The 21,299-nt window shown below is 39.3% G+C and overlaps 1 protein-coding gene across 24 annotated transcripts in view; it reads right to left on the bottom strand.

Moving 5' to 3' along the window:
• The window catches only part of TENM3 (teneurin transmembrane protein 3), a 1,278,808-nt gene that overhangs the window by 865,850 nt on the left and 391,659 nt on the right, over nt 1-21,299 (bottom strand). For all 24 annotated transcript variants that reach the window (XM_083630968.1, XM_083630934.1, XM_083630945.1 and 21 more), the window contains exon 3: nt 4,569-4,734. The gene's annotated coding sequence lies outside the window, so the exon portion shown is untranslated. The remainder of the gene's footprint in view (nt 1-4,568; nt 4,735-21,299) is intronic.

A 21,299-nucleotide genomic window follows, 5' to 3' on the forward strand; every position in this document is an offset into this window, starting at 1 on the left:
TCCACATGCCGAATCTGAAGCATAAACTGCTGTGTTTTCTGTTGCCAGAAAAATAATTAATGCCATTAAGTATGTAAAAGAATAATCTTATATTTTATATTTTGGAACACCTTTATCAATATATGCAATTTTAAAAACATGAACCCTAGAACACATATATGCTCTTAATCTTGATATTTCCTTCCACAGTCAGTTGATTTAGTAAATGCTATATCTCAAAATGTTTTCCAGTAAAATTGCACATAACACAATGTGTTCTATTGTTAAAAAAATCTGCATAAAACTCATTTTAGGCCATTCTTTGTAATCAAACAAAGCAACTTATCAGAGTACCATGTGAGCAAGAAAATCTTATTTTTATTATTTTTATGAGAGGGCTGCTTCACAATTCCACCCCCTCCATTTTCTCACTAAGGATCTCTCCAAAGGAGATAAATGAATGAATTCAATGATTCATTTAGTTGATAAATTCACCACGTTGTCTTCACAATTTATCAAGCACAGCTGTGAAACAGTCACATACATCTAATATTAAAAGTTACCCATGAATTTCTTCGATGAATAACTCTGTCAAAAAATTACAGATAGCTCATAGTGAATATTGTTTGTCATAAGTTTATACATTATCTCACTTAAAGTCTAGGGTATCCTCTTTGGGGATACGTACATGGAGCTAAAACTACTGTATGTCTAAACCTCTTGTTACTGCGCAGAGCAGCCCCAAGTGTAAAGGATCACCTTGGTCAATTGTGTTCCATGAGTATTACAATATGTAACTTATCATTGCTCTCTCCCTCATTATTCCCATTGTGCAGTAAGAATGATTCAACAACCAATCACATAAACCTTATTCAGTATATAAATTGAATAAGTAATAATAATAATAAGCATAGTTCTATATAGTTATTGACCACATTTTCCTTTCAACATCAGGCAAAACACATCTGAGGAACAAGGACACCTTAAAACCCTAAAATGGAAAAGTATTTTATGAAATCGTAACTGATAGCAAAAAACCCCACTTGTCTAGGACTGTGGATTGCTCATGATGCTGGAAGCTAATGCAAGTGTGTACAGTCAATCAATATTTGTACCAAGCAGCATGGAAGTGTCCTCATTAAGCCTCTGTGTGTACTTCAGAGACACAGACTTCAAAGTGGCAAACATGTCTTTAAAGCTTTTTATATATAACTTTCACTGAAAACTTCTGAAAAATAGTCTGGCAGCATTTTTTTTATATATATAAAGAAACCTGATATGTTATGGGTTAAGCCCCCTGCACCTTACCTTGCCACCTTGTTCCAATACAGAATAGGAAGAAAAGCAGCATCAACAGAGCACATTTGCTTTGGAATCCTTATGGTAAACAAGACATCACTACGTAAAAGATTAATTTCTGGCAGAATGTTGTTTAACACAAACACTCTGTTCAAAGAGAAGCTATACAAGCCCACTTTAAAAAATAAACAAAAAGTGAACTGCAGTCCCAAGACAAATCACTAAAATACATTATCCAGAAAAGTAATAGCCACATGACATTAAAAAATTTTTTAAAACTGGATTAGGTTTAGAGCAACTGTATACAAATAATTCTGGATCACTTCCTGGTTTTTATAAGTCTAGAAAGGAACTTGGTTCTTGATTAGGAAAGGAGGGAAAATCTAATTCAGTTTACATTTAAAGGCAAATTTGTCAAATCCAAAACAATATGAAAACTGAAACACAGACATTCTTTGAAATTTGTAATTATCTGAATTTTGTAATGCAGTTTTCCAACTAACCAATGGTTACAAAAATGCAAATACTAGGTAAAAATAAGCACACAAGTGATGATGTTAGTGGAAACACTTACAAAAGTGTGTTCTGTTAGGAGAAATAGCTTGCAAAATGTGTACACTAGTCAAAACAGCATACAAAGATATATATTTTATTAGGGTCAAGCTATACTAAAATGCTGGTGAATTTTCACGATAATTTTTTTTTAAAGAAAAAATCCTGCAAACTGAAGCAGAAATGTGGAGAACTGAATTTAAGACTGGAAAAATGAGAAATGAAGAGGATCAAATTTGACAGATCCTTCCATAACTATTCTTGACCAATGGAAAAGAAAGGCATTATAGTTTTCCGCACGATGCAAGATATATAGCAACTATCAACACATTCAGAGAATTATTCTCATGGAAGAAAGGTGGACTAAAGGCCCTGTGTGAGGTGACCAAAAGATAAGCTATTTCCTAGTTCTTCCACCTGGTGCTATGTGGTTATTCATATGAAAGTGTAGAGAATCTGCTAATGGCAGATCCCACTGGACCCCAAGTACAGCATTAGTGCATGGCACTAAAGAAGAAACATGGAGCTGCAGAGAGCAGTCCCAACAGAACAAGGTCCAAGAGGACTGAAGGGGACCTTTCCTTCTAAAATTAGGATAGTTAAAATGCTTATCTCTCCAAAAAGGCACATGACTCATGCCTCCACACACACACACACACACACACACACACACACACACACACACAGTAGAACATCTACTTACGTCCCGCTCTACTTAGGCCCGTTCCAAGTCGTGACCATGGCAAACCCGGAAGTAAACACTGGGTTTGCCATGATTCGTGCACGCGCAGAAGCAGCTGCCACCGTCTGCACATGTACAGATGCGGGTTGCCGCTGAATGTGCCTGCGCACAACAGTGCTTCTACCAGCGACTCATTTCGTCATAAGGACAGGCCTCCGGAATGGATTTGTAGTAACATTGCATGCCACCCCAATCACTGAGTGGTGCAAGGTTCCAGGGGTTCCGTCCAGTTACCCCTGTTTCCTTCAAAATGAGCACATGTAGTCTTTATGACATGTGCTTTACTTATACAAATTAGTAACTTGAGCCGCGTAACTTGTGCTTTACTTACACAAATTAATAACTTGAGCTGCAACATTAAAGCCCAAGGGGGCCTTACTTCCTCCATAGCCACAGCCTTAGATTCAAACAAAAATCAAGCTTCAATGTGACTCTCTGGCTTCCCAGCCTGCTGCCTTGCGGCTTCTAGCTCACATCAGTCAACTCTCCTCTCTGGCCTTTGTCTTTCTAACTACCAACCAGTTGAGGGGCCCCACCTATTTGCTATATGGCACAGATCCACTTCCTTTGTTCCCTTAATGGCTCATTACCTCGGCTATCCCCTTACTAGGAAACTAGCTTAGCTATTCCAGGAACTGAATCCTTGCTTATATTTGAACAGTTGCTGGATCCAGAGATTAGAAGGGTCTGGGCATAACTCTATAGTTATGAGGAACTATTTGGACGTTCATAAGGATTATTGTGTGCAAGGGGTTGTGCATTTGAATTTAATGTCAAACATCATCCTTTGAAGACAGGAATCCTTCTAAACTTCCCAATCGTTCCTCAGAGCTAATGCAAAACTCGAAGGATGAATTGTAGATAGTGAAAAATTTATGTCTAAGACTTGAGAAGATGCTAGGAGAAAGAAAATTGATCTCGTTGTAGTAGAAGTGCCCTACTGAATATAATTCTCAATTCCCTATTAGAGGCAGGTTAGTCAAATCTCAGACCCATTTTAGCATTAATTAGCCCCAGGCTCAACTGTGTGTTGCACTAATGCACCCCTTTCTTTTCCTAGTTCATTTGGGCAAGGAAACATTGTTTGCATTGGCCGAAACTCCACTCTGATTCCGTATTTCCAAGGATTCTAAAGAAGATAAGACAAGGAAGCTGCCATCCCTAGGACTGACTGCTCTCTCTTATTTCAAGTATAATCCCCCCATTTTCAAAAGGGGAGGGAGAAAGGATTTTCTCATATTCCAGATTACTACAATGCAAAAAGAGTAACAGATGCCTGTTATTTCAGAACCCCAGAACTCTAAAGCGTCTACTAGTTCTGAAATATTGACCAGGCAATGCTAATAATCACAGATTATGGCATGCCTTAATATCAGGCAGTGATTATTGGAACATACATCTTTCTTCAGAGAACACCAGATGGCTGCTATTCACTACCCCCATAGCTTTGGTTCTAACATGACACAAAGGAGTACTGATTATTTTTCTTCTGTGTTTTTGTAGATGTGGGACAAAACCACAAACCCCTGAATTGCAGCAGCAGCAGCAGAAACAACAAACAAATATTTGGGGGAGGGGTGAGTGTCATGGGTCTGCCTGTGTGTTCCATCTCTGTGTTACACTTCCTATACTACCTTTTTGGGAGTGGGAGGGATGCATCAACAGAAGCCTCAGGGAATAGTACATAAGTCGTCTTTGAGAGAGACAGAGGCTTTCCTAAATCTCGAGCAAGGCAATGATTTCATGTTGCTCATGTAATCTGCAAAAAGCATTAGTATGTGCCTTTAAGTTAAAAATAGAAATGTAGGTTATATGGAATAGTGATTAAAACAAAGAAAGAAAAATCTTGCACATAATTTTTTTCCTGCACACATCCCCAATGTTTACCCCACGTGAAAACACAGTTTTAAGCAATGTAGTGCCCTCAGGCCACTACAGCCCCCCCCCAAGAAGTTCTCTTTCAGCAGGGAGCTTCTTTCCCCTTGTGGTCACTCACCAATATTTACAAGGCAAGGTCACTTTGGATGCCAGTGGCAGTTGAAAGAGCAAGAGGAAGAGGGACACTTTTTGTCTTCAGCGATCTGGCTGATTCTGCCACTGTGATAGCCGACAATGACATGACACAAGGGAATGGTTGTCGCAGTCTCACACTCCCGGCTCTGCTGCGGAGACCAAACAGAACAAAAACAAAGAGAGAAATATATATATATGTTATTTTTCTTTCCCTGTGAAGGTAATACAAAAATATGAAAACATTTTATCTTTGGAATACCAAAACAAGAGAGCTTTAATCTTGACTATGAAAGCGGATATCTAAAACTTACTTTAAAATTGGGATTTAAACAGACCCCCTAAGAAATGGAATATCCTTCTGTAAAATTAATTAATTACGTTGAAAGCTTGCTGGAAGGAGATGGCCATAAACATCTTACACACACAGCAGGTGGCAGAGAGTAGACAGAAATGATGATTTTATTAAAATTACAGGGAAAGACATTTGCAGTAAAGAGACACATTTTGGGCGGAAAGGGATGGATGGCAGTGTCTATAGGTTCATGTAACCAGTGAAGAAATATAACAAGGCAAGAGACTAATGAGAGTTTTTATTTATTTATTTGCATTTTTATATCGTCTACAAGAATTATTACCTATATGCCTGATATGTCCTAAAAAAAAAAAAAAACTGTGATGAATAAATAAACAGCTCTAGAAATCTTCAATAGGGTGCTTTACCTTGCAGGGAATATTATCATTGGCTTTTGATACAATTTCTGCTGCAGGGAAAGACTTTCAAAGCTTGGAATGCTGAAGTATTGCCAGGCGCTCAAAGACCCCCTGCTGTGCGCGTCAAACTAAGAAATCTCTCTGAACTTGTCGAATTAAAAGTCATCTCTCTCTCTCTGCAACCCCTGCATGAGCTGGGAAGCTCTGTCCTCGTTTTTTTTTTCTTCTTCTTTCCCAGGCCCTCTATGATAAACAAATGGAGCCTGGAGCATCTTTATTCTTTACAGGCACATAATTAAAATTCTTCTAAAAATGTAATTGAATGCAATAAATTTCAAAAGGAGGTTCTAGTTAACAATGACACTAAAATGGTTTGAGTAGGCCACACTACTTTACCATTCAAATGTCTTTCAAAGGTAAATCAAAACAGCTTGTTAAGATCTGGGAACGGGGTGTGTGTGTGTGTGTGTGTGTGTGTGTCTATGTATGTGTGTGTGTGTATGTATATATATATATATATTTATATATATATGTATATTTATTATATTTATTTGTACGCCATCAAGAGGATGCTCCTAACTTAAATATCTCAGCAGGATTTATGCTTTCTAGAATGTCATATTAATTACTGAAACCACAAAACAGTAAACTATTAAAATAGGAACAAAGCAAGCTGAGATCCCTAGTCGTTATTTATCTATCCCTTCCCCATGAAAGAAGCTTTATTTTTGTTTGTTGTAGCGTTTCGCAGCAGCACTCTTTTAATTCACCCACAACAGGGTATATATTCACAGCCTTGCAACAACTCCCAAACCTGCTAATGACCACAAGGTTAAGCTGTTGAGCATGCAGTTAAGAGCTGTGGAACATTGTTAACAATTAGCTGGGTAGCAAATTACAAATTGCAAAAGAATAATAAAAAGATTCTCTGCTCCCCCACCCTCAAATCCAAATATTTAGGTGTGATTTAAAAAAAAAACCAAAGTCCCTTAGAGAGGAAAATAACAGAACATTCCCTCTCCTTTTCATGTCCTACCTGAAGATTTTACTTGGCACTACTGACTACAAAATACTATACAGAATTCATTATTTTTAGAGATGTATCTAGATAGGCTGTAGACAGAATATGTTTATAGTGTCTGTGATAACCAGTGTGTGCTGATAGGCAATTCTGTGATGACTCATAATATGATGACTGATTCAATAGATAATAAAGCCATTCATATCAATTAACAATATAGGAAGTGAATGTATTACAATTTCTAATTGGAATAACTGATCATTGCAGTAACATGCATCATTCTTTAACAAAGGCTATTTCTGAATACAATTTACAGTTTGCCCAGGCCCTGCTTGGGTGCAGTTGGCCTTTATCCCCACCCTGGCTCCATCCCTCAGCTTGCCCCTGATGGGCAATTACAAAGTTTGTGATGGCTGGGGAGGTTTCAGCACCAGGTTGCAACCACCACCCACTTTCTGACCAGGTAAGTGGCCATTATGTGACCCATGAGAGCAGCAAAATAAGCCAAATCCTTATTGACAGCAGCAGACTGACTGGAATTGCAGCTGACTGGAATTGCCATTGTTAGTGGGTAAGTAAGCGGTGTGAACAACGTGCAAGGCTCAATTAAGATTCCTTTGTTCTAAGGGACTTTGCCCTGTAGTGAGAGTATTTCTAAGGGACAGGATGTTCTGCCTTAGCTCTGAGCCAGCAACCTACAGTCAAGCCAGCTCTCAGTGTAGATAACTGATGCCACCGTGGATACAGATAACTGATGCCACCGTGGATACAGATGATGAGGAGTGTCCCACAGCTAGATGAAGTAGCTTTGTTTCTAGGAATCGTAATTGTGTGATTAGAGTGAAGAAGGGCCTAGCAAAGCTGTCCCCTTCTGGGTACAGGTCACAGGTAGATGTGGACAGGAAATAAAATTGGTGTGAGCTCTCACTCAGAAGTTGTTCTGATCCCAAATGGCCTCACAACTGCTCTAATTCAGATTGTGTTTTGGGGGGGATCCCTCTAACCACGTAGCTTGAAGCTGGGACATTGGAGACTGGCAAAGGCAACGATAATGGAGGGAAGGGAGGAGAGAGCATTGCCTGAATGGTGGAGGAGCAAGTGGGATGAGCTACGGAACTGCTGTGATCCAGGTCCTCACCCATTCAAGAGCACAGGGACTGCAACACGGGTCCATGGAGTACAGGACAAACACCCATTTTCAAGCCAGTGGGTTAGCCATGTAAGAGACTCTTATTTTCCAGAAGGTGGTGGAGGACAGGTGAAGGTGGCTGGCAGCACAGACTAAAATTGCCTCAGTTCACAGCTATCCATTGTTGGAACAAGTTGCTCACAGAGGCTCTCCCTTAGTGCTGCAACAACTTTTGTCATCTTTCCCAGTGGGATGAACAGGACCTGCTCAGAGAGATAAAGTTACAGAATGGAGGCCCTTTATTCAGGGCTGGGGAACTTCTAGCCCATGAGCCAATCATGGCCCAGCAGGGGGGCCAAGTTGGTCTGTGAAGCCACTTCCCCCAAACCTTGTCCAGCTGACACCAGCCTGATGGGTGGGTGACTCTAGCTGATAGGCAGGGTTTAGCTCTGCACTGACCACAACCACCAATGCACCCAAAGCAGCAGGATTTAACCGCTGGTCATCAGTTGATGAAAAGTGGGTGGAGGTTAAATCCTGCTCAGATTCCAGCAGAGAGCATGACTGAAATCTCCATTAATCAGCTGATGACAGTTCAGAATTACTTGTTGCTGTTAGACCCATCCTGCTGGGTGCTGCTTCATCAATGTGTTCCCTGCCGGGACCCCTGCAAAGAAGCAAGTGCCTGTGGAGAGAAGAACTGGTTTCTCTGCTCATCAGCTGTTAAGAAGAGACTTCAGTCCTGCTGAGTGCTGCTTTGCCAGCTGTGAGGAATGCATTGAAGAAACAGACTCCACCCCCCATGGCTCAACTTTGGCAGATGGCCAAGACTGTGGGCAGGTGTGAGACCAATGCAGCTCTCAGTACAGTTCTTTCTGTATGTCCCATGATCATATTAGAAAGTAGTTGTGTTCTGCCATCAAGCACTGCCATGAGTTACTTTTTGTTTTCCAGTATATTCCTTGTCAATAAAAAAATTCAATGTAACACAAACAAATTTTTATTCTGAAAGTGTGGCCCAGAGGATAAAGTTTGAGAAACACTATGCTAATGTGTATTAGTGTAAAAGGAGTCAGGCTGGGAAATAATGACACTTTTATTTCCTGTGCAAGTTTGCTTGTTTTGTTTAAAAAATAAAAATAAAATATGGGTTAGTTTCTGGAGATAAAGAATTTGTATGTGGGGATGCAGGAAATATAAACAGAAAAGTAAGCATAATCTTTTCTCTATAAATGTGCATATCTGCATACTTGAATTAGCTCTCGTGTGTTAACAAAGCCATTCGTTTTTGGATGAGAACAATTCTATTCCTCCATGCATGTAATCTTTCAACAGAAGTTAAAGATGGCGTCAAATGAAGGAGACAGAGTGGAAGACGGAAAAGACGTATCAACAGCCAGATCCTACACATGTTTACTTTGGGGGGGGGGAATCTTTCTGAACTCAATGGAGCTTATCCCACGGCAAAATGGAAGAGGGGAAGAAAGAAGAGAACTGCTTTTCATTTCATGTTTCTCCCTCGTCGAGAGAAAAAAGGAACCTGTAAAACATTTCATAGAAAACGTTCAGACTGAGAGATTTCATGTACCAGTGGTTCCCAACCATTTTGGTGCAGTCGGCATATTTAAATTTTTAAGAAAGTGCCATGCCTGCCAGTAACAAAATGGCTGTCACATCTAAAAGAGCAGGAAAAGAGACAAGATCATAAAATGGTGTGGTTAAACACCCCATTGGCCACACCATCAACAGGGGGGAAAGACACCAAAGTGCTAATTCCAGCCTCAGGTACTGTTATGTACTGAGTTGAATAGGATCCAAACTGCAGCAGTCTGATTGGTCCTAGAACAATAGGATCCAAAAGGCAGCAGTCTGATTGGTCCTAGAACAATGCAGCAGTATGATTGGTTGGCAGGAACCACCCAATCATGCTCCAGATAGAAGTGAATCCACAACCTGATTGGCTTACAGTAGAATTCCGGAATTAGCCAATCATGTGCAGCCCATTGTGTAAATAATGTATATAAAGCAGATACCTTGAGGGGACTTTCATTCATTCCTCCTCACCACTATGAGCTGAATAAAGAGCATGAAATCACTTTGCGACTCTGAGTATATTTCAGGTACATTGTGGATTTTTATGGAGATACTATTGAGACCTTTTGTGGGCAGCATAGAAGGTATGGTGGGCCCACTGTTTCCATGTTGGCAATCCTGCCATATAGGATGGGGGTCCTAGTGACAAGTTTATCCTGCTTGATGCACACTCAGTAGAATTTTTGAACAGATGATACGTGCATTAAAAACTATACAGGTCTAGGCTTGTCTGCATAATTGAGGAACTGCAAAAAGTTGAGAAAAGGCTTAAACAAAAACACATCATGTAACGGGCTAAATGAAGATGGAAATGGAAAACAGGCAAAGACAAAAGAAAAGCAATTATGAAAGTGTGTCTGTAATATGAAAAAAGCAAGCAATTTCAAATAGTACAAGGGCAAAACAATTGGGAATATTTCTAGCTTAATTTCCCACTTTTGGCTTAAAATGTTTAGAATGTTTAGTTTAGAATGCACATTTCATTTCTATGCTTTTGGTGTGCAAAAACTTTTATTTCCACTGGTGAACCAGTCAACATTAATTCCCCTATCTAACTTCTCATTTGAAGTGCTCTGGCAAACTTTTCAGCATCAGTGATTCAAAGGTTCCTCAGCCTTTGTTTCCACTTGTAAACTGACAAAACCTGACATTCGTGGCTATATACTCTTACATGGTTTTGCTGATCTCTTCAGTTCTCCTTGAAACGCACAAAAATCTCTTTTGACCATCAACCAAATGTTCACATGGATTATTGCAGAGGCCAGCTAGCACCATCTGGATTTCTGTACTGTCAGAAATGACAACTGAGGCAGGTAAAAAATAAAGATTATTGAAGTGAAACATTCAAACAAACCATTTTACTTTGGGTCAGCCAAAGCAGGTAACCGATGAATGATTCTAGAATCTGAAACTTTCAGTCTTTATTATTGAGGATTAGTGAATAGTAAACTAAAGCTCTTGTTTTAAGCAAGTAGAAACATATCCTGCACAAATACACCTGGACTGGTCAAATATTCTGAAGCTTTTTTTTACTTCTCTCTTTTATGAAAACAATGGGTTTTCTTCTTCCTCAAGAGAAGATTCTTCCTTTTTATTTCATGAGAGGGGAGATGCTAATCAAATGCCTGATCCCTACTGGAATTACAAGAAATTGAAACAAAGGACCAGCACTTTGCTGTGTGTCGTGGGAATGTTCTTCATGGGAATATAAGCATATAATTTTTGGGGCCATGATGACCAAAGGAATAGTTTAGTATGCCAGAAAAAGGTAGACATGTTTATTAGATAAACCTTTTGATGGTAGATTTCTCCTGTTTTAGTCAGTCTAGTAACCAGGAAAGTATTTTATTGGTTTATAAGCTGATGTTCTTGCTCAGTAACCAATAGAACCCCCCGAAAAACCCTCCCCAATGGGTTGTATCTAGCATTTACAAGATGCTCTAACTAGAGGAAGATGAAGGAAATTTTCACTAGTTCCTCATTCCTCTGGAGTTCCCCGAATCCCTTCAAAAGTTGTTCTGGAAGGCTGCAGAGCAAAGGAGGAATCAGACAAATTACCTCCAGTGGAATCTCTGTTCATGGAATTATTTTGTTAATGGAAGGAACACCCTGGATCCAACTCAATGATATGTAGATTTATTGGTTCCTGATTGAAAATTCATTTGGTGAACTGGAAAATGCTTAATTGTCAGCTAAATCTATCAAGTGATGAGGGCAAGTCTCAGGCTCCTGTCCCAAAACATGGCAGTGAGTCTTGCAAGCCAGTAAGCCAGAGATCTTTATTCAGGCTAATAGCAGTACACACTCCGCAGCAAACAAGGTCCAGAAGTTCATATTCCAAGGTACATGAGCAAGGAAAGAGGTTCACAAATGAATACAAGCTACAAAGATGTCCCAACAGGTGATACATCCCACTCACTCAGCTTTCAAACAACAACAACAAAATGAATTTATTGTACCCCGCCCATCTGACTGGGCAGCTTCCAACAAAGTATAAAGGAAGACAACAAAACATCAAACTTTAAAAGCTTCCTGAAACAGGGCTGCCTTAACATGTCCGCTAAAGGTCATGTGATTGTTTATCTTTTTGACATATGATGGGAGGATGTTCTACAGGGCGGGTGCAGCTACTGAGAAAGCCCTCTGCCTGCTTCCTTGCAATTTCACTTCTCACAATAAAAGACAGAATGAGGAGGTCTCACTCACATGATTCTCTTGCCTGTCTTCCCTAGATGCAGCCTTCTCTCTTTGGTAATGAAATTTACCCATGCTTTGTATAGTGGAACACAATTTAGTTATATTGATGCAAGTGGAGGGCAGGATGTTGTACACCTCCCTCTCATTCCTCCTAATGGCCTCTGGTGTAGTTGTGTTCTGTTTCCACTGTTGGAGACGGTGGAATACAAGCTGCTGGGACTCTCAAGTGGGGTGAATGCTCTTGTACTTGGGCTCTGTTTGCAAGCTTCCCACAGGGACCTGGTTGGTTATTGTGAGAACAGAATGCTGGACTAGATGGGCTTTTGACCTGACCCAGCTGGGCTCTTCTTATGCTCAGTGTTACTGTATTTTATGTTCTTATGTACAGTATGTCATCAAATTATGACTAAAAATTACATTTTGGGGCTTCCAGAAACCCCATTATTAATTTGCCACGAACCTGACTAAGCATATAAGAGAGGGGTTTGATTCCAGGGTGAACTCTGGGGTTCTGTGACACCCCAAATTTCTGCATAAGCATGAATTTGGATAATTTATCTGACACCTTTTACTGCATTGTGGCTGTGAATAGCATACAGATGCAATGATCATACAAAAGTTAAAACTGTGTACCAGTCTGCATTAATAAAGTAGCCTCGTGCTGTAACAACCAAATTCATGGGGATTTCTTCTCACTTTTAAATCTCAGTTGCCTTTTTTCCTTCATAAAGCACAACTTTGATACTCATCTGGAAATGCTACAGAAGCATTCCACATCTCCCAGTGTTGATATTCAGAAGGGGAGGGGGGATGCAAAAGGACCTTATCTCCAATGCAACACATTCCCTTTTATAAAATATAAAATATCTTCAGAATGTAGTCACTTAATATCATCTATCACTTCTGTCACAGTTTTCTTAAGATTTCTAACCTCTCCAACTTGCTCCTCTTATTACACACCATATGATTTATGAGTACTGCTAGTAAGAGAGACAGCTGTGAGATTAGCATTGTAACCGATCCCAGATCACCTTAGGAGCAATTGCTTCTGAAACATGCTGTCCCTCTGAAATGAAATTACAACACATTTTGGGGTGATTCTGACATATACTTTTAAAATATTTTATGCAATTGACAGCAAAAGTAAAAAAGATAATGAACCAGAGGATTTAAAAAAATGAATTTAACTGATTTTATTTCCCAGTTAGACTGTTTAATTGGATTTCACAATCTACTAGCTACTTGGGAATTACAAGCTATGATGAACCATTGGGAGGGGAGGCTGAATGGTGCTTCAGTGCTGGCATCTGTCACCATTTCTGATCTCCAGAACGCTGCAGGTAATCTAAATTTGCTCCAAGCACAAGTAACCTGCCCACTATAGAACTGTGGGCTACATGAATCTTAGTATGGGAACTACCAAAGGCTTTCTGTTGTAAGAAATGCCTGAATGGTTAGTGATGTGCCAGCCAAAGACTGACGGGGAGAAGGATTTAGAAAGTTATGTGAGTTCTATGGAGAGTTCCCCTTTCCTTTGCACACTGAAGGTCTAAGAGCAGATTGATCATACTATTGCTTTGGAAACATGCTGGAGATTTCATTGAACAAAGATAAGGCTAAACTTACAGCAATTAAATTGGAAAAGGCAACCTCCCTATCAGCAATGTAATTAGATTAATTAATTGCACTACACAACCTATTAGGTATTTGGTAATTTTTGTTGATAAGAACCATAGAAAAATACTTTTTTATCATTATTGTCTATTATCTGAACTTTTCTGGTCTTTATGCTACTACTAAAAAGCGAAACAAAAGCAATCCCCCTGTAATCAGTAGAAAAGAGAAGGAAGTGGGATACTAAACTTGTTTCATTCTTATCATACAAATAAGCCAATGTAGCAGTCTGACTGGATAGAGAAATATGGCAGTTCTTCCCTCCCATTCAGACTTGTTTGCTGTAAATTACCATTATGTGATCTAATTTTGATAAAAGAGCAATAGATATAAGCAGAACACATTAGGACCATTTATAGTAAGTGCTTTATTGAAAGCATGGGATAAACTTTGGAAAATGCTAACAATGAATTAATATATCATTATTAGCATCTGTGCTGAATGAGGAGGTATTTAACCCGTATCATTTCGGGAACTTTGATATATGGGGACTACATAACTGAGACATATTTAAGGAAAACACAGTTTTATTATATGAGGAAATAATAATATATGTACAAAGCTACTGTTCTTTCAATATCCGCAAATTAAGACATTTTCTGTCCACCTGCTGCATGCAATTTTAACATATTAGCATCAAATGCTAATTCAGAAAAACTATCAATTGGTGAAAACTAAAAGCACAACATATACAGCCTAAATTGTGGAATAGGAGTTCTAAGATGTTGCTTGAAAAGTAAAGCAACTGAGATGGCAAATTTCTTTAGACCTGGCAGCTCTACCTTTCCTGGCTTTCAACCAGGCATTGTTCTGGGCAGGTATTTACACATGATTCTGCCATCTCCTAAGTAGCTTGTTGGGCATTTCATTGGCACTCCGAAGCTCCTGCCTGTTTTGCCATCTCCTCTGTTCCTGTAGACCTGGAGGTGACTAGGTGGGATGTGAAAGCTAACTAGGAACACAGGCGAGTGAGGTTGAGATCTGTGGTAAGGACACATTGATCCTCAGGTTTGCTGGGCAATGCAGGAGGAATCTGCTAGGGGCTCCTGCTTTCCCATCTCCTCATCCAAGGTGTTTCTAGGTCTGAACAAAGCAAATCCTGACAATTTTTTTTTTTTACAAAAAAAGCAAAAAGCAAAACCCCAAACCAACACTGAACTGTTATGTTTTCTTTAACTGCTGTGGGAGAAAAGGTGGACATGAATGAGGAATCACAATCTTTTGCAAGTTTTTATTGAGGAATGTGGGGGGGGGGGAGGTTGTTTTGGCTTGATTTATAGTCCAAAAGTTCATTGTCTTTCAATAAGAATTAGGGAGCAATTCTGCAGCCAGCACTCAGCCATCTGAAGGACTGTAGGAAGAGGTTTAAGAGCTTCTCTGCCAGCAGAGAGATAGGCTTGCCAGTAGGATGGCACTTAAATGTGATTTCCATGCAATTTTTAAAAATATATATAATTGCAGATTAATTTGGAAGCGGCATGGAATGAACTTAGATGCAAAAGTGACACAGATCAGAAATTGATTCACTCATCCCTATTTAAAATTTTGCTTGTGGGTACAAGAGACTGAGACAAAAGAACTGACATAGTTTGAAGAAGGTGTTTTATTTATCAACACTTTTTCTTGAGTAGCCTTAGGAGAAACCTTGCTAGAGAAAGGGTTTTTTTGTAGACTGTGGAATAGATGGCAAAACCTTTATCTTACAAAACTTAAAATTAGCATTTGTTCAGCCATTGTAGACTATTATAAATCTTCATATCTAAAAGTTTTTCCTAGATAAGGTGCACAGAAAGCAAACTTCCTGTTGATAGGATCATACTTGCAGACAATACACCATTTCTGGTCGGAAACACAATTACCCAAAGTAAGAAGCAGTGGGGAGGATGTAGAGTTTTTATCCAAATGACATCATGATGCATCACCACAGCCATGCGATGGGAATAAATGGCAAAGAAAAACTTAGATGCAGAACAAATAAAACAGCTGGGAGCACACAAACATCAAAGGAGAAATAGCACGTAATAAGCAAAAGGGAAGCTGGGGTGCATAAAGTAAAAAAAGAAAAGCTCTTAGGTATTATAATGGAAAACCTTAAAGCAGGGGTGAACAACTTGCAGCTTTTATCATACATTTATGAAGCTCTTAGCCTAATTCCATGCATATAGCAAGGAGACAGAAAGATACTGGCAGAAAGAAAGAAAGAGAAGAGAAGAGATGGGGTTCCTCGTTTGTGTTTGGCTTTGCCCACTTTAACTCTGGTTCCATTGATCAGTGGCTCCACCAGCATGTGGCCTCCTCCAACAGAATACTCCAAGGAAATACAGTAAGGAACCAAAAAGTGATTGAGAGTTGAGAGTCAGGGCCACACTTCCTTTTGTCCCACTGCTTTTCCCTGGGAAAAACGCTGTTTAGTGTTCAATCAGAGCAAATGGCAATTCAGGTTTGATCCAATTTAGAGCTAAAAAGTGGGTTTTCCCCCAGGAAAGGAGTGGGGCAAGGGGGAAATTGCTTGGACCTGTGCTTTCTATGCAGTGGAAGTGTGGATGAGTTCCCAGTGGTGGTTTAGTACTTAGAGCATTGGGTTGGATTTGCATCCCCACTTGGCCATGAAGCTCACTGGGTGACCTTGGGCCAGTCACGCTAACCTACCTCACAGGGTTGTTATGAGAATAAAACAGGGAGGAGGAGACCTATGTACCAAACCTGGAGTTCCTTGAGGAAAGATGGGATTCAATTGTAATAAATAAAGAATTCTGACTGGAATGCTTGCATTAAAAAAACACCAGTTACAGATATGCAACTTTTAAATACCTATATAGTGTCCATGCTTTTGATGCTTTTGAATTATGGTGTTGGAGGAGACTCTTGAGAGTCCCATGGACTGCAAGAAGATCAAACCTATCCATTCTTAAGGAAATCAGCCCTGAGTGCTCACTGGAAGGACAGATCGTGAAGCTGAGGCTCCAATACTTTGGCCACCTCATGAGAAGAGAAGACTCCCTGGAAAAGACCCTGATGTTGGGAAAGATGGAGGGCACAAGGAGAAGGGGACGACAGAGGGCGAGATGGTTGGATAGTGTTCTCGAAGCTACCAGCATGAGTTTGTCCAAACTGCGGGAGGCAGTGGAAGACAGGAGTACCTGGCGTGCTCTGGTCCATGGGGTCACGAAGAGTCGGGCACGACTAAACGACTAAACAACAACAACAATAGTGTCCATATAGAACTATATGTTTATGTTTCTGGAAAGCTTTATATAAACAGGGAAATAATATATGCTATGAAGAACTGCTCTGACAAAGACTATGTCTAGTTTTGCTCACATATGTACAGCATAGTGTTTTACAAATGTTGATGGAATGGACCAGGTGGCTGCTTAACATAAAAAAGTCAGAAAAATGCCTCTAGAAAAACAGAAGGTAGAGCCAGGTCCTCAGTCAAATGGTATTTCGCAGCAGAGGTTGATTTGCCAACACATAGCAAATGGTGTATGTGGACAATAGCCAATGAAAAGGCCTATGAGAGGAAGTTCAGAAACATTGCTTAGGATTAGCGTTAACAGATACAACCTGATTGCTATTCTCCTTAAGCTGTACTGATTAAAAGAAACTGATGGGCCTGCAAACGTCAAGGCCATGAGAAACAGTTCCCTGACTTCTTGTAGGTCAGAAGGAATTGAGAACTGAAAGATGGGTGAGATGGAAATAAGATACCATTTTAGTGAGCTATGTGGAGAATAAAGTTGCCATTGACACTAAAGGTCAGCACTAGGCCCCTCACAATATGTGGAAGAGTGCTTGGAACACAAGGCAGCTTTCTTGCTGATGGATACTAGAAACAATCAAACCATTGCTATTGTATTGCCCTCCCCCACTCATAGTGTGGGGCACTCCATAGTCCTGTCAGAATTAGTAGCTATCAGCACTTGTTCCCACGAGGATGTTAAGCTTCAAAAAGCAATGGTGACATGCTTGCTTGGTAATGTTCAGGCAGTGTGAAAAGAATTCCTCGTATCATTATTTATTTATTACACTGATAATAAATGTAAAGCACTGAAATTGGTGTAACCGGTTCCACTGCCCCCCCCCCCCGCCATCTCCTCAGAACTAAGCTGGGTCCTACACACTCTAAATGCAATGGGGAGGTTAGATGAGAATTGTGTGGAAAGATGCCAGACCCAACCTTTGAGGTCTTTACAGATGCAAGAATGTTCTATTGGACAGAGTAAGAGTTGAAGCTCTATCGTTAATGTTCTAGAATGTTCCTTAAGCTTGGTTTGCACGGTTGCTGAACCTTTGTGGAAAAGAGCAGAGGCTATAGAAAAGAACCCAGTGTAACAAAGCTCCAGTTTCCTATATTGTTGAGAGAAGCAGACAACAATTGAGAATAAAATTGAACAAATGTCAAAGATTAACACAGCTTTAAAAATGAATTCAATGCTTGTGTTTCATGCACTGTGAAATCATGCTGAATAGCTCTATGTTTACTACATTCCTTAAATGTTAGTTATTTCCCTCTCATTCCGACAAGCTGTTGCTGGTCTTACTGTTAATAAATTATTTGGTGATTTGCCAAAAATATACAGTATTAATTACCAAAATATGTAGAGAACTATTTTAGGAAATTCATTCATATAATTATTTAGAAATTGCATGTTTAGTAATTGCAATGCAGAAAACACACAGTTCAATACTGAGTTTTGCTTTTGATAATCAGTAATGACTGTTTAGTACTATTACTGAACCTTTTTTTTAAGCACCCAGTGAAACAATGTATCATGGGGCTCTAATTTCACACTTTCAGTTTATTACTTTAAATCATTTCAGTTTGTTTCTAACACAAAGGTATGGAAGCCTATCATAAATACCTGTTGGTAATACAGATCCTCATTAAGCCACTTTCCATTTACTCTCAAGAAGAGAAACATAAAGAGAATACAGTACATTGCAGTGTTTCTCTGAATAACCTCTTTTGTGTGAAATAAAACAATTTTTTGTTTGGGAAAAAGAAAACCCCACTCTGTAAGAATCTGGAAGTATTGGAACGAACAAAAACACAAATGCTACCTTCAGGGGCTTTGAATCAAAATTCTCTTAAGCTTTTGCCAAGCCTCTTGAAGTGCTAGGACCAGCCACATTTCCAGTGTATCTTTTATAAAACTGGGCTCCATATATAAGCTTCCACCTGGTAATGACAGTGATATAATGTTCATGTCATCAAATGAGTTTCTAACAGCACTGTGTTACTTATCTTCAGAGCCATATTACTTTAAAGATCATTTCCTTTAAAAACAAACAAAGCATTCCTTTGTACTAAGAATTTCTAGAAACACGTTCAAGAAATCAGTGGTTAACAGGGACAAAATCAGTATCATACTCCCTTACAAAAGTTTGCTTTCAAATGGAAAAGATCCAAAGAAAGAATAATCAATAATAGCCTCCAAGTTCTGTCGTATCAAGGTTGTCATTTGTTCTAAGCTCAAAGCATGACGGAAACTCATAATCTGTTAAGGTCTTCTAGATTTGGATTAAAAAAATCTTTATCTCCATTTTACTACAGTTCCCTTGTTGACACCATTCTCCATATGCACTGGTTCAATCCCAAAGCCATCCATTAGGGAAATTGCTTAGGAAGGCATACTTTGGGTGTAGATTATACTTCTGTCACTCTCTGTTGTGCCAGTCAGGAGAGGAGTGGTGTATCTTAGTGTCATTTGTGCATTAAGGATCTTTGAAACTGACCTTTCCAGTCACATGGTTACATGCTAAAGGAAAACGTGGTATAAAACAAATCTATTTACATCAAATCAGGTACATTTCTTAATGATCACCACCGCTTAACCAGACATTTATCAAATGGTTGCCTAATCAGGTTTGTAGGATGCATTTCGGTTTTGAAAGGGCACTGGGATATGCTCCTAGAGACACAGTTGCTATTACCTCAATGTAATAGATAATCGTGACAATTGTGGGGACAGTTTTAATTCCAAGATATCTAAATGTTTCCAAAGGGGGTTCTCCATCACACATTTCCTATCACAATCTGAAGAAAGCCACACAAATTGAACTCGTTTGCTTTGTTTATACAGCACACGGAATATATGCAATTGAACCCTCATTTGCAAATGTTTACTCTATCAAAAGCATCATTAGGCTATATTTTCTAGGTAGCATGCAGAGTAAACTAATGCACATCCAGACTGCAGGTGTTGATTAGACATTTTCTGTTCAAAATGAGAATTACAAACACTGTTACATTTAAATTGTCCTCTTTTTTTCCTCTAGAAATAGAGTTAATTAATTCCACAGGGACTAAGAAATGCAGAAAGCCTAAACTTCAGTGAAAAGGCAGGTTAAGAAGAAAGAACGCTGAAGAGACACGCTACCTTAGCTGATTTACCAAAGCCTGCTTGCTTTCCCACTTGGTGGCAGTCAAAAGTTCCCTGGGTTGTTTGCAATAGTGTAAAATCAAAATAATTTTCATGGAGAGCAATATATTAAAACAAATATTTGGCTTGAGTGACCTGGCTACATACAGATAATGATGTTTCCCTGGATTGCTTGTATTTCTGAGTAATATAAACAGGGATTTTTTTTCTTTTTTAAAGTTTGCCGAATAAGAAAACATATTAATGGAAATTTACAACCTCTCTCCTTATCAAACGTTAAGCAAACAGATATTGCTATTTGCTCCTCTAGGAGAAACACAATCACATGCATGTCTACTTGGATTTTCAGTTAGATTTACTCCCAGGCAAGTGCATATAGGACAGCAGTCTCAGTTGCCATGAAGTAGTTTCAGTTATTCAAGATAAAACCATTATCAAGAATGGTTCAACTAGTAACAGGGTTCATTCATTGGGAGAACGTATGGAAGCTGCTAATGTAACCAGAAGGAAGGATAAAAAAATGTGAGAGCCACAGTTTAGGGTTATATCCAATGCTGAATCTTCTGCTTGTACAATGAGACTTCCCCTAACTCTTAACTATTCACCTCCCCCCCCCAAAAAAAAAACTGTTCTGGAGTGTTCCCCAACCCTTTGGAACATATTTTTGGGATGTAAGGAGCGCTATAGCGGAGAGCAACAAATGAGGAATTTCCACTGCAGAAGTCTGTTGCGGAAATACAATGACCACACTTGCTTCATCTAGTGGCCAATATAAAGTAACATGTTTGCCACTTTCCCATGCGGGGATTACATGACTTGCAAAAAGGACATCCAAATCTTTAAACATACCCTCTGTGTTATACTGTATGTGTCTAAATTCTGGATCATTCACTATGTGTCTCAGGAAGTGTAAGAGATCCTACAGGGCCACTCACCTCATGACTAGCCACCCTACTAAGTTGCTCAGTCATTGTTCACTGTGGTGACAGCCACCTTTCCACTGTTGGTGCTGCACCTCCACCTGCTTCAGGTAATGTAATGCTTGGTCTGTCTGGTGTGCTACTCTTTATTTTCTGTTACATGCATCTTGTAAACGCTAAGCCTCTGTCCATGGCTCTGCCTTAAACAGTCATCACACAAAATTTACGCCTGCAATAATTAATGAAACAGCTGAGGTTTCATTTCTTTGCAGACACATAAAGGCCTTCCACTGACTTTTCCATGAAAAACATGCCCACAGAATTGCGCTCAATAATTTTGTTCAAAACCAAATTACTATTCTCTGGGTTGTGCTAATATTTGTGTTTTGGTATTACGGCATTTTTTATTCTCTTGCACTTATATATTGTACTTATTTTTAATGCCCCGTATCTTCAAATTAATATGCCACCTGCTTCCTTTCAAAAATGCACTATCTAATAGGTTTGGGGGATTGGTTTGAATGATATCTTTGGGTTCCAACCAATCCTTTTATTTTGAATCTGCAAGATTATGAGCCTGCAG

This window comes from Podarcis filfolensis (assembly GCF_964270895.1).
Source record: "Podarcis filfolensis genome assembly, chromosome: 9".
In the NCBI taxonomy this organism is placed as follows: Eukaryota; Metazoa; Chordata; class Lepidosauria; order Squamata; family Lacertidae; genus Podarcis; species Podarcis filfolensis.